Source organism: Miniopterus natalensis, chromosome 19, assembly GCF_054644295.1.
Source record: "Miniopterus natalensis isolate mMinNat1 chromosome 19, mMinNat1.hap1, whole genome shotgun sequence".
Lineage (NCBI taxonomy): Eukaryota > Metazoa > Chordata > Mammalia > Chiroptera > Miniopteridae > Miniopterus > Miniopterus natalensis.
Genome location: NC_142099.1, coordinates 18974603 through 19001317, shown reverse-complemented (window position 1 = coordinate 19001317; position 26715 = coordinate 18974603).

The window sequence follows — 26715 nt, the reverse complement described above, 5'->3', positions numbered from 1 at the left end:
TCGTAGTAACATAACACGTTGGATTATCATTAGTATTTTGAAAATGTGAAAATTGTCTTTTTGTTACTTCAAAGGAAAAGATGATTCTAGTGATAAATATGACACTTAAGTAATTTCATCCTTAAAAAAATTTTGGTCTTTGTAGATGCCAACAATTGCTTCTTTCTTTTTCCAGTTGACAGACAACAGGTTTAATATTTGTTACATTTTTATGTTACAAAATCCACATGAGGTAAAACATGGCACTGGGTACGGAGATGTAATGGAGTCCGAAGTTCTTAATTTGCCACTCAGTGCCTCCAAGCTCCCTCCTCTGTTCCTTTCCATGTTCTCTGCTCTCTGGATTTCCTCCTCTAGGTTTTTGCTTAAACTGTCCCCTCTGCCTGCAAAGCCCTCCCCTTCATCTCCACATGCCTACACCCCCTTCCAGGAAGCCCTCTTCTCTTTTATTTCATTGGCTTTTCCTCTCCCTCCTCTGTCTCTGACTTCTTCCTTTACCCCTGGTTCCCCATTTTCTACACTCTCTCTCGTCTTTCCCTGGGTCTCCTGCTCAGATTCATGTTCCCATAAATCACCTGTGTATAGCTAACATCCATTTTATAGGACTAGCCTAGAAAGGTAATAACAAAATAGCTTCCTGATTCTACTATTAAAACTTCATTTTTATATTTGGGTAATATGAAGGACATGAGGGTCTCCAGCGACTAGCGGGGAGTGGTCAGGAGCACAGGTCTCAAACCTCAGATTGGCTGCTTTGTAAAGCTGGGTAAGTAAGTGACTTAGCCTCTCTGAGCCTTAGTATTCTCATCCATGAAATGGGCTTGCCGTATCACATGAGTATTACATGTGACATGCTTAGCACAGTTTCTAGCAAGTAATAAGCACTCAATGCTTGGTAACTATTGTTATTATAATAATCATGGCAACATCTTCAAACTCTTATGTATAATGTTATTTTTATTAGAAATACTTCGCAAATTCAAACCAGCCATGTGGCAAGCAAAACTCGGATCCATTCCATTATCAAGCTGTGACTGCCTCCTCCCCAAAGATGGAGAAGTGACTTTCCGTACATCCTAGAAGCATTGACAGGTGTCACCAGGAAATGGAACAAACATACTCGACTCTCTTGTTTGTGCCTAAAGACCGTGTCAAGCAGCTGCACACAGTCGTCTTGGTGTGAAACCAGCAGAAGGTGAGCACTGAGGGGACAAACACTTGATTCGGTAACAGGTGCTGTTTATAGCACCCAAGTTCTTTCCTGGAGCCTCTTCATATCTGTGACATGGGCCATGTGCTGCGCGTGCACACGTGCCACATTTTGTCACAATGTGACACACAATGTGACATGGCCTTTGGTTCAGACAGTGTAGAGGAACCCTCTGGGTTGAGCTGGGGCTCCTGTTCATCCCCCCACCCTTCTGCCCTGGGCCATTACGGCTGTCAGGGTAACTGGCTCACATCCCATTAGGAAGAATCACCATGATCGCTAACGGGTAGTTAGGGACAGCGTTCCAGTTTAAAGGATTTCATGGGCCTTGAAAACTCGTGAGTAAATAGCCATTTATCAGCCAGTCACTCGGAGGACGCCACATGGAACCACGTTCCGGGCTTCCAAATGCATAGGAATGTATATCGCCGTGGAGCATAAAAGTTATGTGTGGATGGGCCGTAAAACGGAACAACTGTTTACCTCAGTGAAGGGTTTATTTACATCCTTCCAGTAGATGGTGAAATGCGCTTCATACGAGACCGGCTGCTGATCTCAGCGTCAAGCAGAGCCTACCTTCAGTGAAGCTGCACTGGTCAGACGCCAAGTACAGTGTGATTTCTGGGGCTTGGGGAAGGCCTCTTGGGCTCCCTCCACAACTCATTTTGCCTGCTCAATGCTTGAAATTTCTTGACACTAAAGCTTTATTTCTGTAATTATAGAAAATTCATTCTGACAAATTCGACATTGGAGTAAATGTGAAATACACAAGTAGCTACCAATCTTCACAGAGGCTTTCCATATGTGCAATCGTCTCTATCCTCAAACACTCCAATGAGTCAAATCGTTGGCCCCAATTTTGACTTGTCCGAGGGCATATGCAGGTCATGACAGAGCTGGGACTGGAATCTGGTGCTTCTGAGGATTCCTCCTTAGTGATTGTTCCACTAGGGCAGGCTCTTGCATTGAAGACCCTACGAGAGGAAGTGCCTGACTTAAGCTGGTACCAGCCTGAGAGCCAGTCTGGAAAGGTGGAGCTGTGAATATAAGAGTTGGGTCAGCAGGATCCAAAGTCCCCCCCTCTTCCTTGCTGTCTTCCCACTCCAGGGTTGACCCTGCCCAAGGTGGCAGTGGGCCCATGATGGTGCACACACTTCCTCTAAGCTGATTCCATTCCCCCCTTGCCTTCCTGCTGGGATTGGAGTCCTGTTCTGATCCTCAGTCTTGTTGGCTGAAGACCTGGAAACCTGCTGCTTCCTTGCAAGTTTTCTCCCTGAGGAAGCTAAGGTCTGTTCTTTTTGCTTCTATGCTCAGGAGTTTTTTTATTCCTTTGGACAGATCTGCCAGAATCGAATGCTGATTGTTTTTTCCCCCCTCTGACTCCTGCTATTGCAGGAAACTGCCAGTTTTTCATCATTTCTTCATTGAACAAATTTTACTGAGTACCTACTAAATACAAGACACAATCTGGAGTTAATTCACCTCGGCTCTCAAGGAAACCCTGATGAAACATGAGTTTGTCACATGCATTTAGAGACTGTACTTTGTGCTACTGTTGACTAGCTCACAGGATGCCTTAAAGCTGGGCCTTTGTTTTCTACATCTCTCAGTCTGCTCTCAACCACCAGAACTGACAGCTTAGTGGGGGCAATGAAGAGGCTGGAGATGAGGGTGCCTCATGGTTGGGGACAGAACATAGGACATGGGTTCTAGGAGACCTTTGAGACAACATGAGAATTTCTTAATATGACCAAGGCCTGGCTGGTCCTAGCTCCAGGTAAGCAAATGACTCTGCTGAGTGACAGTCAATGAACCAAAGAGGAAGTGAGATAATTTGCAGAAAAGGGTAACAAAGAATGAACATCAGCATCATTGTTTAATAATATTACCTCCACTAGCTGCAATCCTTTAGGTTCACAGATACCAGTGACAAGACTTGGATGCATTTTATCTGAATTTCTACTTTATTTATTTCTCCGCTAGCTTCATTTCTGAAATCACCTTTTCTGAATGACAACTCAATCAATTCAATAACATGCAATTTTACACAGTAGGAACCTATTCCCGTATCCCCACTCCATACTTGTAATTGTCGGCGGCTTTCTGGAAGAGCCTGAGTGTGTTTCAAAGCTAAATTATTTTCATCTCCAGGTTCCTGAGGCGGAATGACACTGAGATGGACACAATTCTGACTCGAGGCTAAGGAGTCTCTCCACTGCCCCTCTTTTCCACATGCATCTCTCGTCTTTCGTGGCCAGAGCTGCCAGCTCACGTTCAATTTCCCATCAGTTCAGCTGTGTTAAGGAATCATTGACTTGATCCGCTTCCGTTTAGAAGCTAAGATGCTGGAATTTATGTTGTTTCCCGTGCTTTTGGGATCCTGCCAAAGTAAATGAAGGTAAAATGAACATGTATATTTTGGCCTTGTCTTCCAGGACCAGGTAAAGTGATGGACAGGATGTACTGCTAGAGGAATTAAGGAGGAGATGGGTTGCACACATTGGCTGATCCACAGAGTCTGTGGGTAATGAACTGGAAAAAAACCCTGCTGATTGAAAATTTGAATCATTAAAAGCTTTGAAATCAACAACTTTTAGAATTTTAATCTTCTATTGTCTGCTTTGGAGTCTGTGCTGCAATGGTCTGAGCCACAGGCCAAATTGTCAATCAAAACGAGCAGGATGTGCTCATGGCCTCTGTTGTTTCAGAGATTATATTAAGCACTTAAAAAGGGTGCAATAATTCTTCCAGGGCACTGGAGTGGTCATCATGGAATACTACTCCCTGGACTTCCATTGATTTAGAATTTGCATTTCTCATTATTTGCAAATGACCCTCTAGGTTCAAAGTATATGGTAATTTGTATTTTTGTCGAAGCATGAATTAGAATTGCACTTGCTGATTGGGATGCTGGGGTGTCGAAGTGGATTACATAGCTGATGGATGAATCTAACACCCTGCCCCCTGCCACCCAAAACAATGAGTTTTTCACTCGTTGTATATGCACGCTATGGGGTAAATTACGTGATATAGTGGTTCTTTGCGAACTGAGGGATTCATAAAGGTCTTAGAAAGAATTACTCATGAGTGTCAGGCTGTATTGCAGGTATCTTTTATGTAATAAAACTTAGTACAGTAATGCCTTTTTTATCTGTGAATGACTTATCTAGACATTAAGAAATAACTTATTTTGTAATCGGTATGTAAAGAAAAGGGCTGCTGAGCAGACAAAATAGATGTTTTCATATCTATCCACACTAAAACTCATGCTCTTAGCTCAAAGGTGACCTCCTCAAATCTTCATCTAGAACTTCCATCTGCCTTTTTCTTGTTAGATCAGACCTCAGGTGCAGAGTTGAAGCCATCATCCTAAGAAGCTCATGGCATCTATCTGTTTATGGTCTCTCACATGGGTTAGTTTATTTAGTATTTCTTCCCTATATTTTGTTATATGCCTCCCCCCCCCCCTTTGCACTCAGTATAAATTTTCAGGATTTATCCATGTTGGTGAACGTGCATCTGGTTAATTCTTCTGCTATATCATTTTCCAGAGCATGTGTCCTCCATGTTTTGCTTACAACCCCAGTTATAGACACTAGTGCTGGCTCGATGCTTTGCTGCCACAAAAAACACCATGAGGACCACCCTTTTCTAGGCACCCGGTATGGTCCTGGGGAGTGTTCCTGGGGTGTTAGCCCTAGAATGGGATTACAGGCTATGAGGGAGTTGCACACTTCATCCCACAGAGAACTGCCAACCTGCTCTCTAAGATGACTGGTCCACTTCTCTACCAGGGAGAACTAGGTCTCCTGTTTCTCCACATTCTCATTAACATAAATTAGCATATTTCTGGTTATTAGTGACGTAGAGCATCTCTTCATATATTTAATAGTCATTTGGATTTCTCCTGGGAATTTTCTAGTTATGTCCTGTCCATTTTAATATTGGGTTTCTCGTCTTTCTCATTAATTTGTTGGGGTTCCATGTATATTTTAGACACTCATTTTTGTCAGCTTTAGTTGATTGGCAGGTGTGCAGTCAGAGATTCCCTAGTCTTGAGAGAAATATCCATGGCTTTGAGATGGGTATTGGAGAAAGGAAACTAATTGCAACAGAGAGGTCGTAGGAGCAAAATACAGTAATGTTTCGTGAAGGTTTTTATAAAGGAGTAAATTCCCAATGAGTAAAACATGTATTCTATGGAATTGACCATCAACTTAAGCACCAATTCATCAGAAAATATTTACTAAGTCATTTCCATAGGCTAAGCACTGCCGTAGTGACTGGAGAAATACAAAGAATCACAGTCTGCCCTCAAGACCCTTTCAATCTATTGGGAAATACAACCGTCCTCGAAGAGGGCCAATATTACCAAGCAAAATGTAACAGACCTCAAAAGAGAGTTCCATAGAAATGGCAATAAAGCATTTAGCTCTTTAAAGGGATTTAAAAAACATGAATATATCTTCAATAATATAATGGAAACCAGTGAAGAGGGAGATTCACTCTTCATAACTAGGCCACCAAAGTATTTAAATTCCAAAAAGCAAGGGATGTTCATAGTAAAATTTTGACACCAGTGGCACCCTACTAAGTGAATTTCCTAGAGGTTTGAAATCATTATTGTGACTTTGAAAATAGCTTCCCACACAGTCTGACTCTGTGAAGTCACAGAGTGAACAGGTTTCCAAATCTTCTGGTTTGCAGGTCTCTCCACTTACAAACCACTGAAAACAAAACTAACTCAATGCATGTGCTGACATGAGAATTAGCTAACAGGAGCCATTGCAAAACACTGTGGAAATCTTAAGTGCCGTGGAACTAGGTCAATAATGGATGTTGGCTTTACTCCAGTTGCTCCTGAAAGGGAGGAGTTCGATGACAGTCGAGTGACCATTTAACCTGCTAATCAGGCGTCTGGCGGGATGCCTGGTGACAAACGGAAGAAGAAAATTTATAGAAGATGAAGATAAGGGCAGCAAAAGAGATTGAATATCATGCTTTTCAACCCAGGCACTGCAGGTATTTTGGGCAACACTGGTCTTTGTTGTACAGGACTCAGTGTGTTGAGGAATTTGGCATCATGGGTCCTTGTGGAACTAAATGCCAGTTTACCTGCCCCCTCCTCCAATTTGTGAACATAGCAACAACCTCAATATGAAATGCCAATTAATTTCCAAATCCTGTGCCACTCCTCTGGTTGAAAGTCATGGAGACAGAGCCCTAGGAGCCCCTAGGAGACAATATTGCCAGGGGGTTGGAGGGAGCAGAGTTTGAAGATGCAGTTAATGGGGATGCATAGGGTCTAATTAGAATGACAGAAATACTTTAGCATTTGAGTGGATTTCAGACAAGTTAATCCATTTTGCACAGGGCAGCTAGACTATTCTTAAAAATTTGCTTTCATCTCCTCCTGGCTCTGCTGTAAAGCCTTCAGTGACTCCTCATTGCTTACAAATGTAGAACCGCATCCTTAGGCCTGACATTTGCCTTCCTCCCAACCCCCCTCTTCCATTTTCTTATGTGGACTTTTCCGGTTCCAGTTAATAGAGCCTCACAAAAGAACCTTGAATGATCCAGAATGACCAAGATGGGAAATGAACTAATGTTTAACTATTTTGTGACTGAAAATTTTAATTTTAACGAAGGGTTTCAAATGGGGTCAACCCCAAGGCGTAGTGCTTTGCTGCTCTGGTATTGTACTTGTGAGCAGTGGCACACCCAAGTTGTAGAAGTTCACGTTCCCTTTGCAGATGCCTAACTTAGAATCACCTCTCCAATGCTGTTCCGATCACAGCCCTCCTATCTGGACCATGGACATTTGTCTTATACCTACCTAAGAGTCCTTGCTTCTATGTTCCCTCCATCCCTTCCATCTGGCCATCTTCTTTGTATGTGCTGTCATTTCCAGGGGACTGCATTTCAGTAGTAAAGGCTTCAACTGAATATAAGATCTGTTGCTACCTGAAAAACTTGTCCATTTGACACGTTGGGGTCTAGAAATGAATTATTTTCTTTGTTATCTGGTTGGTGTGATTAATCTCTATTTAACATTGTCTTAAAATTAAGACTATCTATAATGTTGCACAGAAAAAGTATCGTATAAATCCAAATACTCTTAGGACCTTGAACTCATAAATAGAAACCTGACTTTTCATTCACGACAGAAGTCTGGGACTCATTCGTCTCTGCCCTCTCTCCCTTTTCCTGACCAAGGCCATATCCTAATAATCTAACCTCCTAAGCAGTTCTGAAATGCCTTCACTCATTTCAAGCCTACCGACAAGTCCTTAGTTCAGGTTCTTACCATATCTTACTTGGATTATTACAAATAACCAGTAAACGGTCTCTGCTTCTAGACATCCCCCCTTGGCTCTTCCCCGGAAAGCCCTCTCACTTCAAATCTCACATTTATCATGTTACTCCCGGGCTGGAACCCTTCAGTGTTTCTTTTGTCCCAGGGTACCACCTAAAGGCTGAAGCCCTCTCATGGTCTGGTACCTGCTCAGCTTCCCAGTCTCATTTCCTATACCTCCTCCTTACCCTGTGCCCTCTAGTGGTGCCAGATGACCACAGTTACAAGATCGCATTATATTTTTTTCAGGCCAAATTAAGCTTTCAAAAAATGCTCTTCTTTCGTTAATGATTTCTTATCCTTCGAGACCCATCTTTGGCGTCACCTCCTTCTCATAGCCTTCCCTGATCTGCCTGACTGGGTTGGATGCCTCTCCTGTGTTCTCTGCAAGCTCTTTGTGTATTTCTCTGACTTAGTACTTCCCAAACTGCATTGAAGTGATCTGTTCAGCTGCCTGTCTTGCCCTCTTGACTGTGACCTGGAAGCTAAAATCTGTCTCAGATTCATACTTATAGCTGCAGCCTTCAGCCCCGGTGCCTGGAGTAACGTTGATGTGCAATAAATGTTTCCTGAAAGGTTGAATAAAAATTTGTAGACTTTATGGGTGAGAGAGGCCTAAGAAAAGTGTGAAGTTGAGAAATAATCTGGTAGTTTGAGGTGGTATTGACAATTTTGGACATTTCAGACCAAAAGATTCCAGATAATTTTTAAGGTCTGTCAACAGAGGATTAGACCAGAAATTTCCATTTGACCTCTGACATCACCTTTGCTGAGTTGAGAAATTTGAAGGCAGGTCCCTGAATGCAGCAGGTCTAGGATAGTGCTGAGGATGGACTCAGCTTCATCAGGAGAGGGTGGTGAGTGGTGCTTATTATTGAAGGGTCCAGGGACTTAGCCTTCTCTTGTCTTGGGGTACTATTGAGGTAGAGGTGTGTGTTTGTGTGTGTATCACACATGTATACATGTACACATGGAGGTCGTGATGACAAGCAGGGTGATTTGAAGAAGCCTCTGGGCAAACAGGGAGCTGTCTCAATCAGCCTGGTTGTAAGGTGCCTGAGATCTTGATGATGGAGTACTTTATTCATTAATTCTATCAGCTAACATTTATGGAGCACCTACTATGTGCCAGACAATATTCTAAGTGCTTTGGGTGCATTAACTTAATAATCTTCACATCAACCCTACAAAGCAGATACTGCTATTGTCTTAATTTTATAGATGAGGAAACCAAGCCACACAGAATTGAAGCAACAGGCTCAAAATCACCCATCTAAGAAATGCCAAAAGCAGGGTCAATCCCAGACAGTCTGATTTGGAAGCCCAGGTTCAGAATAGACATTCTCAACCACCATTCTAGCCTGCCCGTCAGGTGCTGTCATGGTCCAGGGCCAGTGCTGCTCACTCTCTGGAAGCCCAGATCTGCAGGTGATCACTAGGAATGACAAAGGGGTATTGCCCTTTGAGGAGATGTGGGGAACCCCCCCCGCCCCCCACCTGGTGGACCTCTAGCTCCCAGGGCAGCTGATCTGCAACCAGATAGGAAGTCTCAATGGGAACACATGCAGAGCTGTGATCTGTTGAGGAAGAGCTGGAATCACTGGCCAGACATCACCCTCTAGTCCTGGTTAGAAGTTGGACAGGACCACACAAGGCGGGTAGAGTGAACCCCACCCTGCGAGAACCCTTGGAGTGGAACCTGCTGGGGCTGGAGGCAGTAGTGGAGTAACGTGGCCATGACTGAGAGGCCAAGTGCCAAGATCTGTGCTGGAGCTCTGTATAGGTTGACTTTAATTCTCCCTCCAACCCTGCAAGGTAGATATTTGCCCTGTTTACTGATAAGGAAACCGTCTCAGGAAGGCTAAGTAGCATGCCCAAGGTACGGCATTAGAAAGTCTCTGAGCTGGGGTTTGAATCCAGTTCTACTTGATTCTAAAGCTCATCTTTTTAACCCATTCCCGCTGCCTCTCCTATACAATCCTCATTTCTTCTCCCCACATCTTTTAAAATATATATAGATTGTCATTCTAAATTATTGATGGAGAGCGATGGCCTGTCTAGAGGACTACACAGTGGAAATATTTCCCCAGGATCTGGGGAGTATCAGACATGCCTCATAAAAATGTAGTGTAAAATCTACTTTGTAGCTCAAATACTATCTTTTCCCTTTTTCAGTAAGAATTTATCTCAAATCCTGTCTTTTTCCTTTTTCAACTTTTTCGCATGCCTGGGAAGTTGGTTTGTGAGCAATAGCTGAGAGGGCAAAGCCCAGAGCACTGCCATGAGGCTGGAAGGAGGGTTCCAGGGCAGCAGTGGGGTGACAGCTGCCGTGGGCCCGAGGCCTGAGGGCGGAGACCCTGCGCGTCGGAGGGACGGAGGCTTAATCCTGACGCCAAGGGCACAGCCCGTCGAGGAAGCCAGTGCACATTTCACGTGGGTCAGTGTGGAGTCATGTGCGTGGGGCGTGGGGCAGGGGGAGCCCGAGAGATGGGATCCGCAGGAATGGGGACAGTGGGATACGCAGCTGAAATGAGCCAGTGGAGAGGGACAGGGAAGCCAGGGACAGATGGGAAAGGCACTAAAATGCTACAGAGGAGGAGTACTTGCTTGATGGTGGGAAGTGATAGGGAGCATCGTAACTGGGGGAATCAGAAACAGAACGCATTTGGGGAGAAAAAGAGCTTAATTTTAAACAGTTGTATCACATTGGATTTTCAGGGCGTCGTTTGAAAAGGACCCGGTTGGAAATGTGTCCATCGCAGAGACCATCCCTTGCCTTTCAGAGACCCCATAACCTGGGGAACGTGCACCTTCCCCCAGCTATTTGGGACTCCTGAAGGCAGAGATGAGCCTTCTGTTTCCAGCGATCGCGGGCCCGCCCCTGGATGAAGCCAGCCTTGGCATAATAAACCAGATAATTATCTCCATCCTTCCTATGACAATAATGGTGTCGAGAATTCATCAGAGGCGTCCTCACAAGTCCCCCGGGAGATTCACGGTAAAGGCTCTGATCCTCCGAATCCGCCTCTGTAGCATCCCGCCAGGGCTCTGTAACGACGGCCGAGGGCCACGTCAAGCCTCCGGAGTAAAGAACTGCGGAGATGAAAAGGAGAAATACACCCACGGCCGAGCACCTACCCCCGTCACATGGATGGTCCGGATCAGTAACGAGAAACACGGTGCAATAAATATTGAAGCACACTTGTGTAAACATTCCAGAAGACAATGAAATGGGAACTAATAAGCAGATGGGCTTTTATTCAAGAAGATCATGCCAGATGGACTCAGCACCTCTTTTCTTTTCTTTTCTTTCTTTGGATGAAAGTGCGAAGTTGGTAGATGAAGGGAAAATGGCACCTTTGATATCATGTATTTGAAGGTGGTTCAAATAGCTGAGTCTTGCAAGAAGTCTGATTTTCAGAATTGGCTCAGAATGCCTGGAATAGAAGCACATACCTGACCAAAAAAGTTGGATAAATGATGTTAATTGGGGAATAGAAAGTGCTGGAACACAGGGCTGGTGGAAAGGCTCAGGAGGGGTCCTGCAAGGGACCATAGAGCTTCGGAGCCTGAAGGGACCTCAGAGATCATCGGTTCCAACCCTCTCATTTAAGGAGAAGGGAACAATCAGGAGGAGACATTGACTTCACACAGCCAGGTGTGGAACAAGGTCACTTGACAATTAGTTTTGCAGTATGGGTGTGAGGCCTACTCTTTACGGAGCATCTCCCTGATCTAGGAAAGGAAATAAATGTGGTCGAGTACAATTCTGAAAGGGTTCTAAATACAGAGATGAAAGAATTGGACCCTGAGCTACGAGCTAACGAAGCCCGAGATATAGGTCATGCTCCCTGAAGAGGGTGGTGGAGACACAGTGGTGAGGCTCTCCTACAGGTCACACCCCAGGGGTCCCTGTGCAATATTCAAGCCACTTTCAACGCTGTTAATTCATCATTGCTGTGAAGCAAATAGTGCCCATTTGCAGGTGAGAAAATTGCAAAACTCAAGGAGATTTGACGACTTGTCCAACTAAGGTCAAACAGCAAGCATGGAGCCCAGAAAGGACAAGAGCAGGTGTCCTCGGATTCCAGTCAGGCTCAGCCTCACTCACATTGGACCTTGGGTAAAATTCTTATGGAGGCCTTGACTTCCCTCCTGCCCTGTTATGTCCCGGATGCCCCAGAGGCTCCCTTCTTCCTCTGCTGGGCCTTTATACAGACCCCAGGTGCCCTGCATTCCAAACTTCACAGCCCTGGTCTCGGGAATCCTCCAAGGCCTCCTCCCATTCCCTCTTCACCCTTCATCAAAACATACCAGTCTCCTTTCCAGTTTCTGCCGAGATCTGAGCTCAGCCTTTTGTCATCCTAAAAAGCATAAACTGCAGGGAAATTAATTTTCACGACTGCCTGTCCAGGAAATGATTTTAACTCCGAAGCCCGCTTCCTCATTTAAAAAACAAAACACAGCAATGATGCCTGGTTTGCCACATACAGCATATAGTGACCTACAGCGAAGGAGCGAGTGTGAACACCACTCAGTCTATGCCTGACAGGAAACAGATGCTCATAAGTATTTATTAAGAGGATTTTAAGTTGGAGACTTTCCTCAGGTCACCTCTCAATAGCTTGTTTTCTTTCTTCTTTGCCTTTTTTTTTGGTTTAATCGTCACCTGATATTTTTTCCATTGATTTTTAGAGAGAGTGGAAGGGAAGGAGGGAGGGGGAGAGAAAGAGAGAAACATCAATGTGAGAGAGACCCATCGATTGGTTGCCTCCCCCCCCCCCCAACTGGGGCCAGGGATCAAATCTGCAACCCAGATGCCTTTGACTGGGAATCAAACCTGTGACCCTCAAGTCCGAGGGCTGACACTAACCACTGAGTCACACAGGCCAGGGCAGATCTTTCTTTCTTATGCAGAGTAATTTATTGTCCCAAACCCGTATCGGAACACCCCTACTCTACCCATTCAACAGAGTTCCCTCTGGTTGTCAGAATCTAGTCTTTTGGGTGGGTGGCAGGTAGAAATGGGAGGTGGAATGTTAAATAACATATATATTCTTTTTGTAAAGAGGAATCATTGAAATGTAGGGAAAAAAAGGAAGCCTATCTGCATTTCCTTCTACTGCTGAAAAATAGCTTTGTTAGTCCAAGTTCTCTGCTCTGGGTGACCCCTGAGGCAATGTTGTGAAACAAAAATCTTGAACTAATTTTTTGTCTTTTTTTTTTTTTTTGGTAAAAATCCTCAATGTAGCCTTACTAGGAAACCAAATGCTATGGATTGAATAATTGTATCCCCCTCCCCAATATTCCTATGTTGAAATCCTAACCCCAAGGTGATGTATTACGTGGGTGGAGCCCTTATGAATGAGGTTAGTACCTTTCTAAAAGAGACCCGGAGAGCTCCCTCATCCCTTCGGCCCTGTGAGGACAGAGCAAAAGAATGGCCATCTGTGAACCAGAAAGTGGGTCCTCATTAGATACTTGATCTGGGTCTTCCCAGCCTCCAGACTGTGAGAGATACATTTCTGTTGGTTATAAGCCACCCAGCCCATGGTATTTTGTTACAGCAGCACGAATGGACTCATCCGCCCCATCTGATGACTGCAGTATTTTTCCTTTTACTTCCACAGAGGGGGCACAGACCCCAAGAAATGCCCTTTGCCCTTCTCATGAAATGTGAGCTATTGGAAAGAGCAGTGTCTGGGAAATAGACCTGTCTTTTGTCTTACTTTTGCCACATGAGAGCCGTGGGCAAGCGCCGTAATCTCTGTGTGGCAGCCAGTCCTGGGCCTGTTGAATTCAGTACTGTGACCTCCCTGAGGGCAGGAAATACAGCTTGTTTACCTACAGTGCTGGATATAACAGGAACACATTTAGTAAACACTTGGGAATCGTAACTGTAAATGTTGCCAAACCACATCTTCACGGACACACATCCGTCACTAACAAACATCACTCAGTAGAGTACCAAATGCATGCCGCCTTACGTTAGTCACTGCCATTGTCACTACCTCGCATAAGAAAGCTGAGCTGTAGGGAGATTAAGTGATTACCTCTTTGCTAGTGGGTGGCAAAATCAGGATCTGAACTCAGGTCCATCTGCCTCTGTTTTTCTACTAATCTCTATTCAGGATCTAAGCTCCTCACTTATTAATACTTTACAGTTGCAAAAAGCTTTTGACTTTTTAAATGTAAAAGCCAAGAGGCTTTTTTGCTCTAAGAGTAAGAAGCAGCCACAGATTCTGAATAGGAAGCTCCCATGGGCTAGAGGGGGGAAAAAATCTTGTCCTTGAGATGTTTTCTCTGGGGCCGTCCCTCTGGGGCCCCTCCCTCTCCCAGGACTTAACCTGGTCTGCCTTGGCTGGTGGCCTGTTTCAGAACTCGGATGCTCCATTTCTGCCCGGCCTGTGTGGCTCAGTGGTTGAGCATCGACCCATGAACAAAGAAGTCACTGGGTCAGGGCACATGTCCAGGTTTTAGGCTTGATCCCCAAAACCTGTAGGGGACATGCAGGAGGCAGCTGATTGAGGCTTCTCTCTCTCATCGATGTTTCTATCTCTATTCCTCTCCCTTCCTCTCTTTCTAAGCTCAATAAAAACATATTTTTAAAATTGCTCCATTTCTTCCGCTCAGCTGGAGGAGTCAAGGAGGTCAGCAATCACCGGGTCCCTGTATGGGCCACATGTGGCTCGGAGGATACTCCATGAACAAGATGCCTTTTCCATTTCTTCTAGAAACTTCTAGTCTAGAGAGAGATGGAGAAGTATGTATACAGCTTTTATAAGGAGGTGATTACAGAAAGCTGAGTACGTAAGCACATGAGGTCACATAACAGCCTTGGGAACTGGGGAGCGCAGGCTACAGACAGTGGCCTCTGTGCAGATGAGCAGGCTGCCCCGGGTAGGGCGGAGGGAACCTAAACACAGCGCCGCAGGCTATGGCGAGCACTGTAGGTTTTGACTGAATTTTCATCATTTTCTTCTTACCTAGAGCTGCCACATTCCAGGGCAAATCTCCTCCTGAATTATCCCCCATTTTTTTTTTTAAATCCTTACCTGAGGATATTTTTCCCATTGCTTTTCAGAGAGAGTGGAAGGGGGAGAGGGAGATACATTGATTGGTTGCCTCCCGCACCAGCCCAGGCTGGGGCCAGGGATCGAGCCTGCAAACGTGCCCTTGGCTGAATCAAATCTGTGACCCTTCAGTCCCCAGGTGGAGGCTCTACCACTGAGCCAAAATGGATAGGGCTCACCCCCCATTTTTATTCACTAAGGCCACTGTACCTACTCTCTGGCTGTAAGATCAGACCCCCCCATCTTCTTCTTCTACCTCTGCTTTGTTGGGGTCTAGACTTCCCACGTCATAATGAGGTCATTTTAGTACTTCAGTAACTGAAGGGGTCCATGCCACGCCTGCTTCATATCGAAAGCCTCAAAACAAGTAATATCACATCTGGGAACTGTCAGTGCATTTATCTGGCATATGTTAGTATTCAGTGGCAAATGGGAACTTTGAAGTAGGCCGTGAAACCCAGTTTACGTGTGTGTTTGTGTGTAAAACGCGTAAACAGCATCCCAAGTGGCTTTTACTCAATTATCTTGTTTCCTCTTAACCTTCCCATGGCTATTAGTAAGCATATCTTATATATATGTTTCTCTCTTAAATCTTCCATTGCAATCCCCAGTTGAAAGACTCTCTCTCTCATACTTTGATAGGTTTGATTAATGTCTTTAGAAAAAAAGATTAGTTTTTCTTCCCATGGTTAGCATTACTGCAGACGACAGAAGCTGGGGCGCTGGAAGAAAGCCTGGGAGGAAGGCTTCATCTTGTGTGTGACCTCCACACCCACGAGGAGCCAGCAGTGATGGGGCATCTCAATTGCCTCCAATCTTCAAGCCTGTCCTATTACTGTCGTGGCAGCTAAAGATAGAAATCCTCCTATTTTCCCATATCGTAGGAGAGTTCTTTCCAAACATCCTGTTTATTGTCCCCAAAGCGAAAATATCCCTCACACTGTGAAATATTGCATGCTCAACTTTTTCTGGTTTTCTTTTCATTTTTTCTCTCCTCAGGTTTTGCAAATTAACTCCAAAACTACCTTCTGCAGTGACGTGAGTCTGCCCAAGGGATGTTTTTACCCTGAATAACAATAACTCCCCTAAGAACTGAAATTTCTTTTTGCAGGCGATATTATTGTTATTTGGGACTGATGGACTGTCAGTCTTTTCTGCTGGAAACAGAAATGCTAATCAGGGCCTTTAGAATGATGGAACTGGGGACTCACACTTCAAGATTAGCTTAGGCTCACGTTGTCAGGGGTTGGGTCGAATTCTGTTTTTGTAGGTCCTGCTGGAGATCAGGCTGTAAGAAACTCTGGCAATCGAGAGAATGTCCTAACTGACCTCACTGGGGTACAGTCCTGTGCCGCAGACCCATGCTTTGGTCAAGGACAGACGGCATATGCCCCGGTGGTACCAGAAGATTGTAACGGAGCTGAAAAATTCCTATTGCCTGGTGACGTCGTGGCTGCTGTGATGCTGTGGCCCGTTGTAAAGCTGTAGCTGTGCTAACTGCAGCTGAAGTAGAACATCTTAGCAGCGGAGGTGAGGTTGTAGCTATCGTAATGTGATAGCCCTGGTAAGGCTGCCAGTTGCAAAGTTGTAGCTGTGGTGACATTGCAGCCGTGGTAACGTCATAGCTGTGGAAAGGTCATAGCCGTCATAAGGCTGCAGCCATCCCAAGGTGGTGGCGTGACGCCTTACTCACAGTTATTAATATAGAATAGCAATATAAAGAAAAATATTTTTGTGTAGCTGTACAATGTGTGTTTAGAGCTAAGTGTTATTTCCAAAGAGTCTAAAATTTTTAAAAAAGTTAAAAGTGTGTAAGGTAAAAAAGTGACACTAACCTAAGGTTAATTTATCATTGAAAAAATTTTGTTTTATAAATTTAGTGTAGCCTAAGTGTGCAGTGTTTACAGCCTGCAGGACTGGTATGGCGCTGTCCTAGAGCTTCACATTCACTCACTGCTCACGCACCCAGAGCAACTTCCAGTGCCTTCCACAGGTGTACCATTTTTTTTCTTTTATATTGTGCTTTTCCTATATCTCTTCTAGATAGATTTAGACACATAAATAGTTACCACTGTGTTATAATTGCCTACGGTATGCAGTATAGGAACATGCTGTGCAGGCTGGCAGCCTGGGTGTGGAGTGGGCTGTTCCATCCAGGTTTGTGTAAGCGCGCCCGATGATGTTCACACAATGAAAAAATCGCCTAATGATGCATTTCTCGGAAGATATTCCCATCGTTAAATGATGCATGACTGTACGTTTTTCACCAAATTACATTAGCATATAGAACTCCAATTATTGACTTCTTTACTTGTGGTTTCTGGGCAAAAGTCCAGTTTATAGAAGCATCCTTGCATACTCACACTTGAGTTGAGAGTCATTTATTTATTTTTCTTTATTTTAGAGATGGCTAACATGATCCAGAAATGTAGTGTGACTTTGTACTTTGATTTATCCACCGAACCCCTCCATTAAGCTGCACTCAAGCCTTCCCTGGCAAGGGCCATTTTGCATCTAAACTAGAGAGGGAGGAACAGGCAGGGGGTCACTTGCCAGGGACAACAGAGGACCTGCCCGTTGTTAAGCACCTGCTGGGTGTCAGGCAGTGGATGGCACTATACTTACAACATCTCCTCTGGTAGATAATAGCCTCATTTTGCAGATGAGGAAATTGAGGCTTAGTGAGGTTAAGTGACTTGTTCCAGGTCATCTAGAAGCAAGCACAAGATTAGTGGCTATTTACTTTGGAAAACAGTCTGGCAGTTCCTCCAAAGTTTAAACATAGGGTTGCCATATGACTCAGCCATTTGACTCCCAGGAGAAATGAAAACATATGTCCACACAAAAACTTGTACACAAATGTTCATAGCAGCATTATTCATAATAACCAAAAAGTAGAAATAACCCAAATATCCATCAACTAATGAATGGATAAATAAAATGAGTCTGTCCATGCAATGGGATACCATTTGCAGTAAAAAGAAATGAAGTGTTGGTGCATGCTAAGCCTGGATGGACCTTGCAAACATTATGCTAAGGAAAAGCAGTCAGTCACAAAGGGCCACATATTGCATGATTCCATTTATATGAAACGTCCAGAACACAGAGAAAATAGATTAGTGGTTGCCCAGGGGATGGGGGCAGAGAGCTTAGGGGAAGTGGAGAGTAACTGCTAATGTTTAAAGAGTTTCATTTTTGGGTGATGAAAAATACCCCAGAATTGATTCCAGGTTTGGTTCTAAATTGGTTCTAAAAAATAATTGGTTTTAAAATGGACTGTAATAATGGTTGTACAACTCTGTGAATATACTAAAAAACCATTGAATTGTGCACTTTAAATGGGTGAATGATATGGTATGTAAATTATATAGAAATAATGTTATAAAAAACTAGAGGCTACTATCCACTGTTCTGATGGAGGCAATGCTGCTCAGATCGGGAGTAACCAAGATGTTCTAATGAGAGTAACCCAGGTTCCATCTAGCAGCAGCAGCGTTGGGCTTTTACCATAGTTACCAAATGCCTGGCACTGTGCTAACCACCTTACATGCATTTTCTAATTTAATCACCACACAAACAGCATGAGCTCAGTGTTACTTTTACTTTCTAGAAGAGGAAACAGGCGTAGAGGCTTAGTAATTTTCTCAAGGTCATGTATCTAATAAGTACTACAGCTGTCTGTTACTGAATAGAAACTTTAAAAATAACTGTTTACTTCTCTAAGTCCCAGCATTGTGTAGTAGCGGCTAACAGAGTAGACTCTGCAGCCAGATGGCAAAACCAGAGTTTTGCCTCCTGGGTCCTGTGTAAATGTGAGCATGTCGCTTAAACTCTGTACTCCAGTTTCCTCACCTGTATAATGGCATAATAGAAGTATTAGACTAACAGAGTTGAAGATTAAGTGAGATAATATGTAGAAAGCATCTAGGATAGTGCCTGGAACCTAGTAAGTGCTCAATACAAGTAAACTATTATTATATTCAGTCTGTTGGGGGAGGAGAGTAGAGGAATGAATAAGTCACAGGTTGTGGCTCAGCTACAGTCTAGTGGGGCGGACGACTCACTTGTGTTTTCAACCAGACGAGGGCATCAGTCAGTCACACAGCTCTGAGCACTGTGCTAGTGAGCAAGCAGCGTCCCGGAAAAGATACCTGAGGTTTCTATGGGCAGCCTGTCTCCTCCAAGATCTAAACTCTCTCTTGGCGAAGGATATTGTTGGGTCCCACACTGAGTTGGCGGAGACCAGGGGAAATGTAGGCTCAAGGAAGGAACATTTTCATTGCACTTGAATTAGGAGAATGGGAACCCCTTCTCTAAAACACACTTGAGCGAACAGCCTGTGCTGCCTGCTGTCCGCTTCCTTCTCCAGAATCCTTCTGCAGACTTCGACCGCACCACCCTGTTCCCTCTCCCCCTCTCCCCCTCTCCCCCTCTCCCCTCTCCCCCTCTCCCCCTCTCCCCTTCCTCCCAGTGAGTTCATCTCAACCATATGCACGTGATAGAATCTCACACACCGGCCATTCATTATTGATCAGCTTCTTTATCTTGGATAGCATGTCACATATAGTCAAGACTGTAGCTCTTGAAGGTAGTTTCACGGATTTAAGGTGAAGGAACACTATCCATATACTTTTGGGTTCAAGGGTGTCTGATAGCCATCCAGTAAAAACACACACACACAAAACACCAACCAAACAAACACACAAAAAGCCATAAGACTGCTGGAGAGTGGAATTTTACTCACTGGAGCTGGCTTGGACTTTAGATATGAAACGTTTGATTTATAGTTTCTATTTCACTCTGATAGGAAACTCTGCTTACCCTTATTGGAAGGTCGAATATGTTGGGTTCTTTTGCTAAGGTAGCTGTTAAAATTTATTTCACATTCAAGGAAAGGGGTGCTTGTTACTCACCATGTTCCCATTTTAATTATGATTTTTCCTGGCATCATTTTTTAACAAGAGTAACCTAAGGCCTGCAAAAAGTGGCTTTCCCTAATCAGTTCATAGGCCCACCTCCTCCTCTCCAACTCAGGGCTCTAGCTGTTGCTACACAGATGAAATGGAGAGCTGAGCGTTTGCCTGGTGAATCTGAACTGTGTGGAGTCAGCAGTCAATTAGTTTAGTTCAATTACGAAAATTCTTTCCTCTCCCTTCTTTTGCTCTATGAATCACCACCTTAACGCTTGCTGCTCCCTCTGCCCTGTGTTGAAGCCCCTCCTCCTGTCTCTGCTGACTCCAGAGCCGCCCTCTGTACCAGATGACCATGGCTCCTTGCCCACCTTATTTGTATTTATTGAGCACTTACTATGTGTTGAATGCTATTTAGAAACTTACATACATTGACACAATCCTACGGAGAAACTGAGGCCCAGAGAGCTTAAATAATAGCCCCGCTTCCCAGGATAAGGGGGGGGGAGAGAAGCAGATCAGGTGTATTTTGTAGGAACTGAATTACTTACACCTTCTATCCCCCACCTCCCTGCAACACCGGGCTCTGCTATTGAGGATGTCTCCATTGGGCAGGGCTCACAGAGACTGCTCTGTGAGGACGCTCTCGGAGTCAGCCAGTGAGAAAGCCCTATTGCTGCAGGGTCTGAATCCCTGTGGTCAGAACCTCTGCCCCTATGGGCACTTAAAATAGGCAGCCATCTATCTCAGGTCCTATTTATTGCCTTTGCTATAGTACCTTTCAAATATAATTCTCTTACTCATTTGCTCACTTGCTTACTGTCTGTCTCTGTGATAGAGCGTAAGTCCCATGAAGGCAGGGGCCACAGTCTCTGGGAGCCTAGCACCCCGCTTGGCCCACAGAAGTACTCCAGAAGAACCTTCGGGTAAATGAGTTTTGCTATAGATAAAGCAGATTTCTCTGGGGAACTCCCCCAAAACAAGATCTGATTTCATTTTTAAAAAAGCACAGGGCATAAGATGACTCCAGGAACTCATCTGTTAAATAATTGAGTAAAAATGAGACATTTAGAACATCTTTGCTGGTCCCTGGCACAGCTGTGGAAGACATTGAAGACGTGACTCTCTGCACCTAAGTCTTGTTACCGTAGTTACTGACAATTATCATCCTTAGTGTAGCGCTAGCAGTGAAGCTATAGGTTTCAGTTTCACTTAAAGTATTGACTTCCCACCCAGGGCCCCATCAGCATTTTCTCTTTTAACAGCAGCCCGCTCCCGCCGCTTTGTGAGAAAAGACTGCATATTTGATGGACCTAGAGAGAGAGAGAGAGAGAGAGAGAGAGAGAGAGAGAGAGTGTGTGTGTGTGTGTGTGTAATTCACAGACACTCTGCACAGCTGAGGTGTTGGAGTGGAGCAAGTGGGGCTGGCAGCGGGAAGGCCTGTATTCCCAGCCAGGGCCACAGGCAGCTCACAGTTTATGTTGAGACTGGTGCCTTCATTTGGAAAAAGGGGTAACTGATTCCTGCTTCACAGACCACTGCAGGGCTCAATTAAGAGAATGCACAAAGAAATGCTTCTGGCCCAGCACACAGACATGTACAGAATTACCTGGGAGCAGCATGGCAGGACAAGAGCATTGGTATCAGACGGGCCTGGGCCCAAGTCCCAATTCCACTACTCATTAGCTGTGACTGTAGTTACTCAAAAATCTCTGCACTTCAGTTTTGCCATGTGCAGAATGGGGAGAATACTATCATCCTGGCATGTCCTGAGGGCTAAAGGGAATGATACTTGAGAAGCTCTTGGCACCTGGTAGGTACAGTAGTAATATTTTCCCCATTGATTTGACTTTGTCACTTAACCAGATAATGCCACCGTATCAGTTTTCTATTGCTGTCATAACACTTCCACTAATTCAGTGGCTGAAACAGTACAAATCTGTAATCCAGTGGGAGGGGCTGTTTCTCTCTACCTGTTCCACAAGGCTGAAGTCAAGGCATGTTGCAGGCTCTGGGCAAAATCTGCTTCCAAGCTCTTTCAGGTTGTTAGCAAATTGAGTTCCATGTGGTAGTAGGACTGAGGTCCCCGTTTCCTTCCTGGGTGGTGGCTGGGGAGTTGCCCTCAGCTTCTAGAGGCTGCCCCCATTGCTTGGCTTGGTGGCCCCTTCCTTCCTTTATCTCCAAAACCAGCGCAGCTGGTGAAGTCCTTCTTCCGCGTCACTCTGACTTCCTCTTCTGTATCCCTCCACCCCCTTTAAAAAAGCCCACCGGGAAAATCCAGGATAACCCACAGCCCTATTTTAAGGTCTGTAACCTTAGTTTCACTTGCCAGACTTTTGCTAGGTAACCCTTTTGTGCTAATGTAACACACAAGTTTCAGGGATGGGAACATGGTCATCCTTGGGGGCCATTATTTTTTCATCACGGCCATATGTTGATAACCTATTGTTTCATATGTATTAACGCCGTCTCATCAACATGTAACATTCACAGTACTTAGCTCAAGGCCTCACATCGAGCAATCTCTTGACTAATACGAATTTCTCTTTTTGGCATTGATAAACAGAGGACAATAAGTGTCTTATCCACAGGTCCTAGAAAATCTACCTGGCTGAGAATCATCTCCTTTGATATGCATCTTCGGTTTTCTCCCAGAAACCTTTCTGATCCCAGCCCTTGCCCACCAGGCTGCTTCAGTGCCAACTCCCTGTGTTCCTGCACCATCGTCCTTACCTTGTTTAATTGTCCACGTCTCTTCCACCAGACTCTGAGCTTCCATTTATTTATTTATTTTATTGATTTTAGAGAGGGGGCAAGGGAGAGAGAGGAGAGAGAAACATCGACGTGAGAGAGAGAGACATCGATCAGTTGCCTCCAGTACATGTCCCGAACTCGGATCAAACCCACAACCTAGGTATGTGCCCTGACCTGGAATCGAACCCGCGACCTTCCAGTGCACAGGACGATGCTCCAGCCAACTGAGCCACATTGGCCAGGGCCAGACTTTGAGCTTTTAAAGGACAGAAACTAACGTATTTTTTTCCTGGTATCATTTAGTAGAGTGTCTCATACATAGTAGATGCTCAATAAATGTTTATTGAATAAATGAAAGATGAGAAAAATCTATTGCACAGTTAAAAGTAATTGATCAAATAATTACTGGTTGGAACGAATCCCTTAAACAACATAAATATTAAAACATTTATTCAAGAAGGAGAAATGAATATAGGTGGTGTTTGTGAATTGTCTAGGCCCAGATCTCGTGGAGGAAATCTTCTCTAATTGCTGCTGACTCCTGGTAACTATTGCACGTGGAATTTACTGAATGACTTTGTCTCTTTTTTCTCTGAATGTGTCAGGGAACAAATAAACACAGTATTGGAATAAGGCCACATCGGTGTGGCCTTCTTATTTGCTTACTTACTGGCACTTCTATCTAAGAGCAAAATTGGACCCTGGTGTTATTTCTCTTGGAAATTCACAAGTACCTTTTCCTGCTGCCCCTCCCTCCCCCACACGTCGAATGGTCATTTTCTCTCCTTTTTGTGAAGTGCCCTAACAACACGGCAAGGAATTAGTGGTCAATAATGATCACATAAGATCAGTGTCCACGGGGTGGTATATCTACCGTTGCTGTTTGTGTGTTTGTTTTCTGTATTTTTAAATATTGTCTGTTGTGGTTTGTCAGCCTGCCCCCATTGACTTCAGATTAGTCAGGGGGCCCGATCCTCCCACCTGGGCCAGGATCTCGTCACAGCTGTTTTGAGCTTGGCTGGTCCTTTTGCAATAATTGCTCCCACTCAGGGACTTTGGTCTTTTGATATTTATTTTTAGGTTCAATATAGTCTCCATTATTGTAAAGGAACAGTTTTATTATCTGAAACAAGCACCCACAAATGAAAAATTGGGGCCAAATCACAGGCCTCAGGACCCAGATGAGAAATAAAGAAAAATTATTTATAGCCATAAGTGCTTTCTTTGCAGTTTTCCTTCTGTCTATTGGGCTGGGGCACATTTTCTCCCATCTCAGACCAGTGATTAGGCATCAGCTTATGTCTTGATGTTACAAATGTGCTGCCCTCTATTGGAAGTCTGGGAATCCTAATTTCTTTTGAATTCATCTCTCCATTTTGGAATCAGAATCCAGCTCATGTGTGAGGTTCATGTGCCATTCAACAGTTTTAGTGAAGCTGGTTCTCAGTGGCCACCTCTGATTGACCTCCCTTGCATAATTACTTTCAATTCAGCTTATATTTATAGAGCACCCATTGTGTGCCAAACACCATGCTAGATGCACAGATGTCTAAGACATGGTTCCTGATTTCAAGAAGCTCATGACTTGGTCAAGGAGACAGACATATGCAAATAAGTAGAAAGGAAGCTGACGTGTCTTAGGTTTTCCATATGCCTGGCATGCATGATTTTGGGAAGGTGATGTAATTAGAACATGGGGTGGTCAGGAAGGGCTGCACAGAAAGGAATGCAGCCAGAACCCCACTGGCATCTTCCTGTCCTCACGTTCTGAGCATTACTAGAACCATGGTGGGTTATTTCAGTTGTATCACAGTGGGTGGCCGCATGGTCAGGAGCAACTTAATGACGCGTGTCCAGCAGACCTCATCCATTAACACACACCAGAGACTGATGTGCCAAGTGCTATGTGAACCTATAGATGCATATGTGGTGGCCCAGCTGGCTGGGTATGCAGAGTGAGCACCCCTCTGCCCCAGCCGCCTCACTTCCTTGCCTATCCCAGAGTTCTTGCTCCACTGTGACCCCTCTTGAGGAATTCATTCATCCACAGAGTCTCTGAACAAAGCAAAGTTTTAGCTGCATTGAGGCGAGCTCTGTAGTAAGACCTATAAAGGCTTCCTTGACCCGGCCCTGACTGCCACCCCTATCTTCTCTCCCAGAATGCCCACCTTTCTCTGACTGACTCAAGCAGCTATTCAGTTTCCGCTCACACCTCCACACCTTTGACTGCCTTTCTCTCTGCTTAGGATGATCCTCCCAGAAAGTGTGGGAGGTGGATTGGGGAGGGGAGTTCGAGGACGAGAAAATGAGTGAATAGGTGATTGCAATAGCCTAGGTGAAAGATATGAAGCCCTGAATGTAACAATTGGAAATGGAGAGAAATAATCAGATGAAATGGGTATTTAGGAAGTTCAGAATCTACAAGATTTGATGACCAATTAGATATAGGGGGTGATGAAAAAGATTCTGTGATAACCCTGAGGGTTTGGGCTTGGATTGGATTTTCTATAATTACCTGTATCCCTTAGAGAAGTCTGTCAATGCAAGCTACAAACCAACATTCTGTGTAATTAACTTTTATTTTTAACATGGTCCAAGTTACATTTTAACAAAGAAAAATGTGAATTGATTTAATGTCTAGGCAATGTTACCTTCCATTTTTGTTACTTATCGAGTGATACCAGTTTTTTAATATAAAACTAACTAAAAATGATAATAGAGCGAGTATGATGAACTGTTTGAATGTGCAGAGGATTATGATGGTATTTTCTTTAGCATTAATAGTTATAGTTTAGAATTGGTGTGTCCTAATCTTTTATATGCACAATCCAGATTTTAAAAGAAAATACATTATAATGACTAGAAGAACATTCCTAGTGATTGGGTTAAGGACCTTGGATATATGCTTGGGTCCTGTTCTCCACCACTGGAAAAAATGGGAGACATTTTCAACATTGCTTATTTTGATGTTTCTATGTTCAGAATGCTGGCTGAGAAATGCTGGCATTTTTCTCACTACTCCACAGACCCTGGAAAGAAAGGATGTTTTTTTAGTGTAACTCTGGTATGTTTGCATCTTTTAGTTTTTAAAATAGCCTCTTGCCTGCAATAGTGACATCTCTCGAATAGCTTAGGTTCCAAACACTGAACTGAGAAGCAGAACCAAGTTGTTTAGGGTTCTGTGAATGATGCATAATGTCACATCTTGATTGTTAACAAAGCACAGAGGAAAGTCCTTCAGTTTGACATCTAATTAATTCTTAAGAAAAAGATTATCTTTTTTTTTTTTTGGGTAGTAAGTGTTGGATCTGTTCACAAATATTTCTGGCTTTCTCCCCTCTAGGCACATTGTAGGACTGAACTTCCTGAACTGTGGCGTAAAAGAGTCATCATATGACTGACTTAGGCCAATGAGATGTAAGTGGAAATGACATGTATCATCTTTGCGTGAAAGTTGGTAAGAGCTAGTATATGGTTTGCCAATGTCCTTTCCCTTGTCATGGTGAGCAGGGGTGCTCCAGGTGGTGGAGGCTCCACTAATTTTTATTCCTGAGTTAAGCGATGTGGGAATGAGTGCCAAGCAGATTTGCAATCTTTATTGTGTTAAGCGACTGAGATTTAGGGGTGTGTTTGCCAAAAGCCCACCCTGACTCATACAAATGTGTAAATAACCCTTTATTTACACATTTTAAAATACTGCTTATATTTCCTGATTACCATATGTTCATTGTGGAGAATTTTGAAAGTACAAAAAATAAACATCCACTAAAATGATCTACATAAAAATAATTCCTGTTATATTTTCATATACAGTTGACCCTTGAACAACACGGGTTTGAACTACACAGATCCACTCGTATGTGGATTTTTTTTTCAGTAAATATTGTAAATGTACTTTTTCTTTCCTATGATTTTCTTAATTACATTTTCTTTTCTCTAGCTTACTTTACTGTAAGAATATAGTATATAATACATATAACATACAAAATATGTATTTAACTGTTCATGTTAAGGTAAGGTCAATAATAGGCTATTAATAGTTATTTTTTTGGGGGAGTCAAAAGTTATATGTAGATTTTTTTTTTTTAAATCCTCACTCAGGGCTGCTTTTTCCATTGCTTTTTCAGAGAAAGTGGAAGGGAGAGAGAGTGAAACATTGATGTGAGAGAGACACATGGGTTGGTTGCTTCCCACACAAGCCCCTGCCCTGAGCTGGGGATCGAGCCTGCAACCAAGGTATGTGCCCTTGGCCAGAATCGAACCCGGAACTCTTCAGTCCAAGGGCCCATGCTCTACTCACTGAGCCAAACCAGCTAGGGCTGTAGGTTTTTAACTGTGTATGCTTTGGTGCCCCTAACCCCCATGTTGTTCAAGGGTCAACTGTATTTTATTTCTTTCTCTCATATATATTAA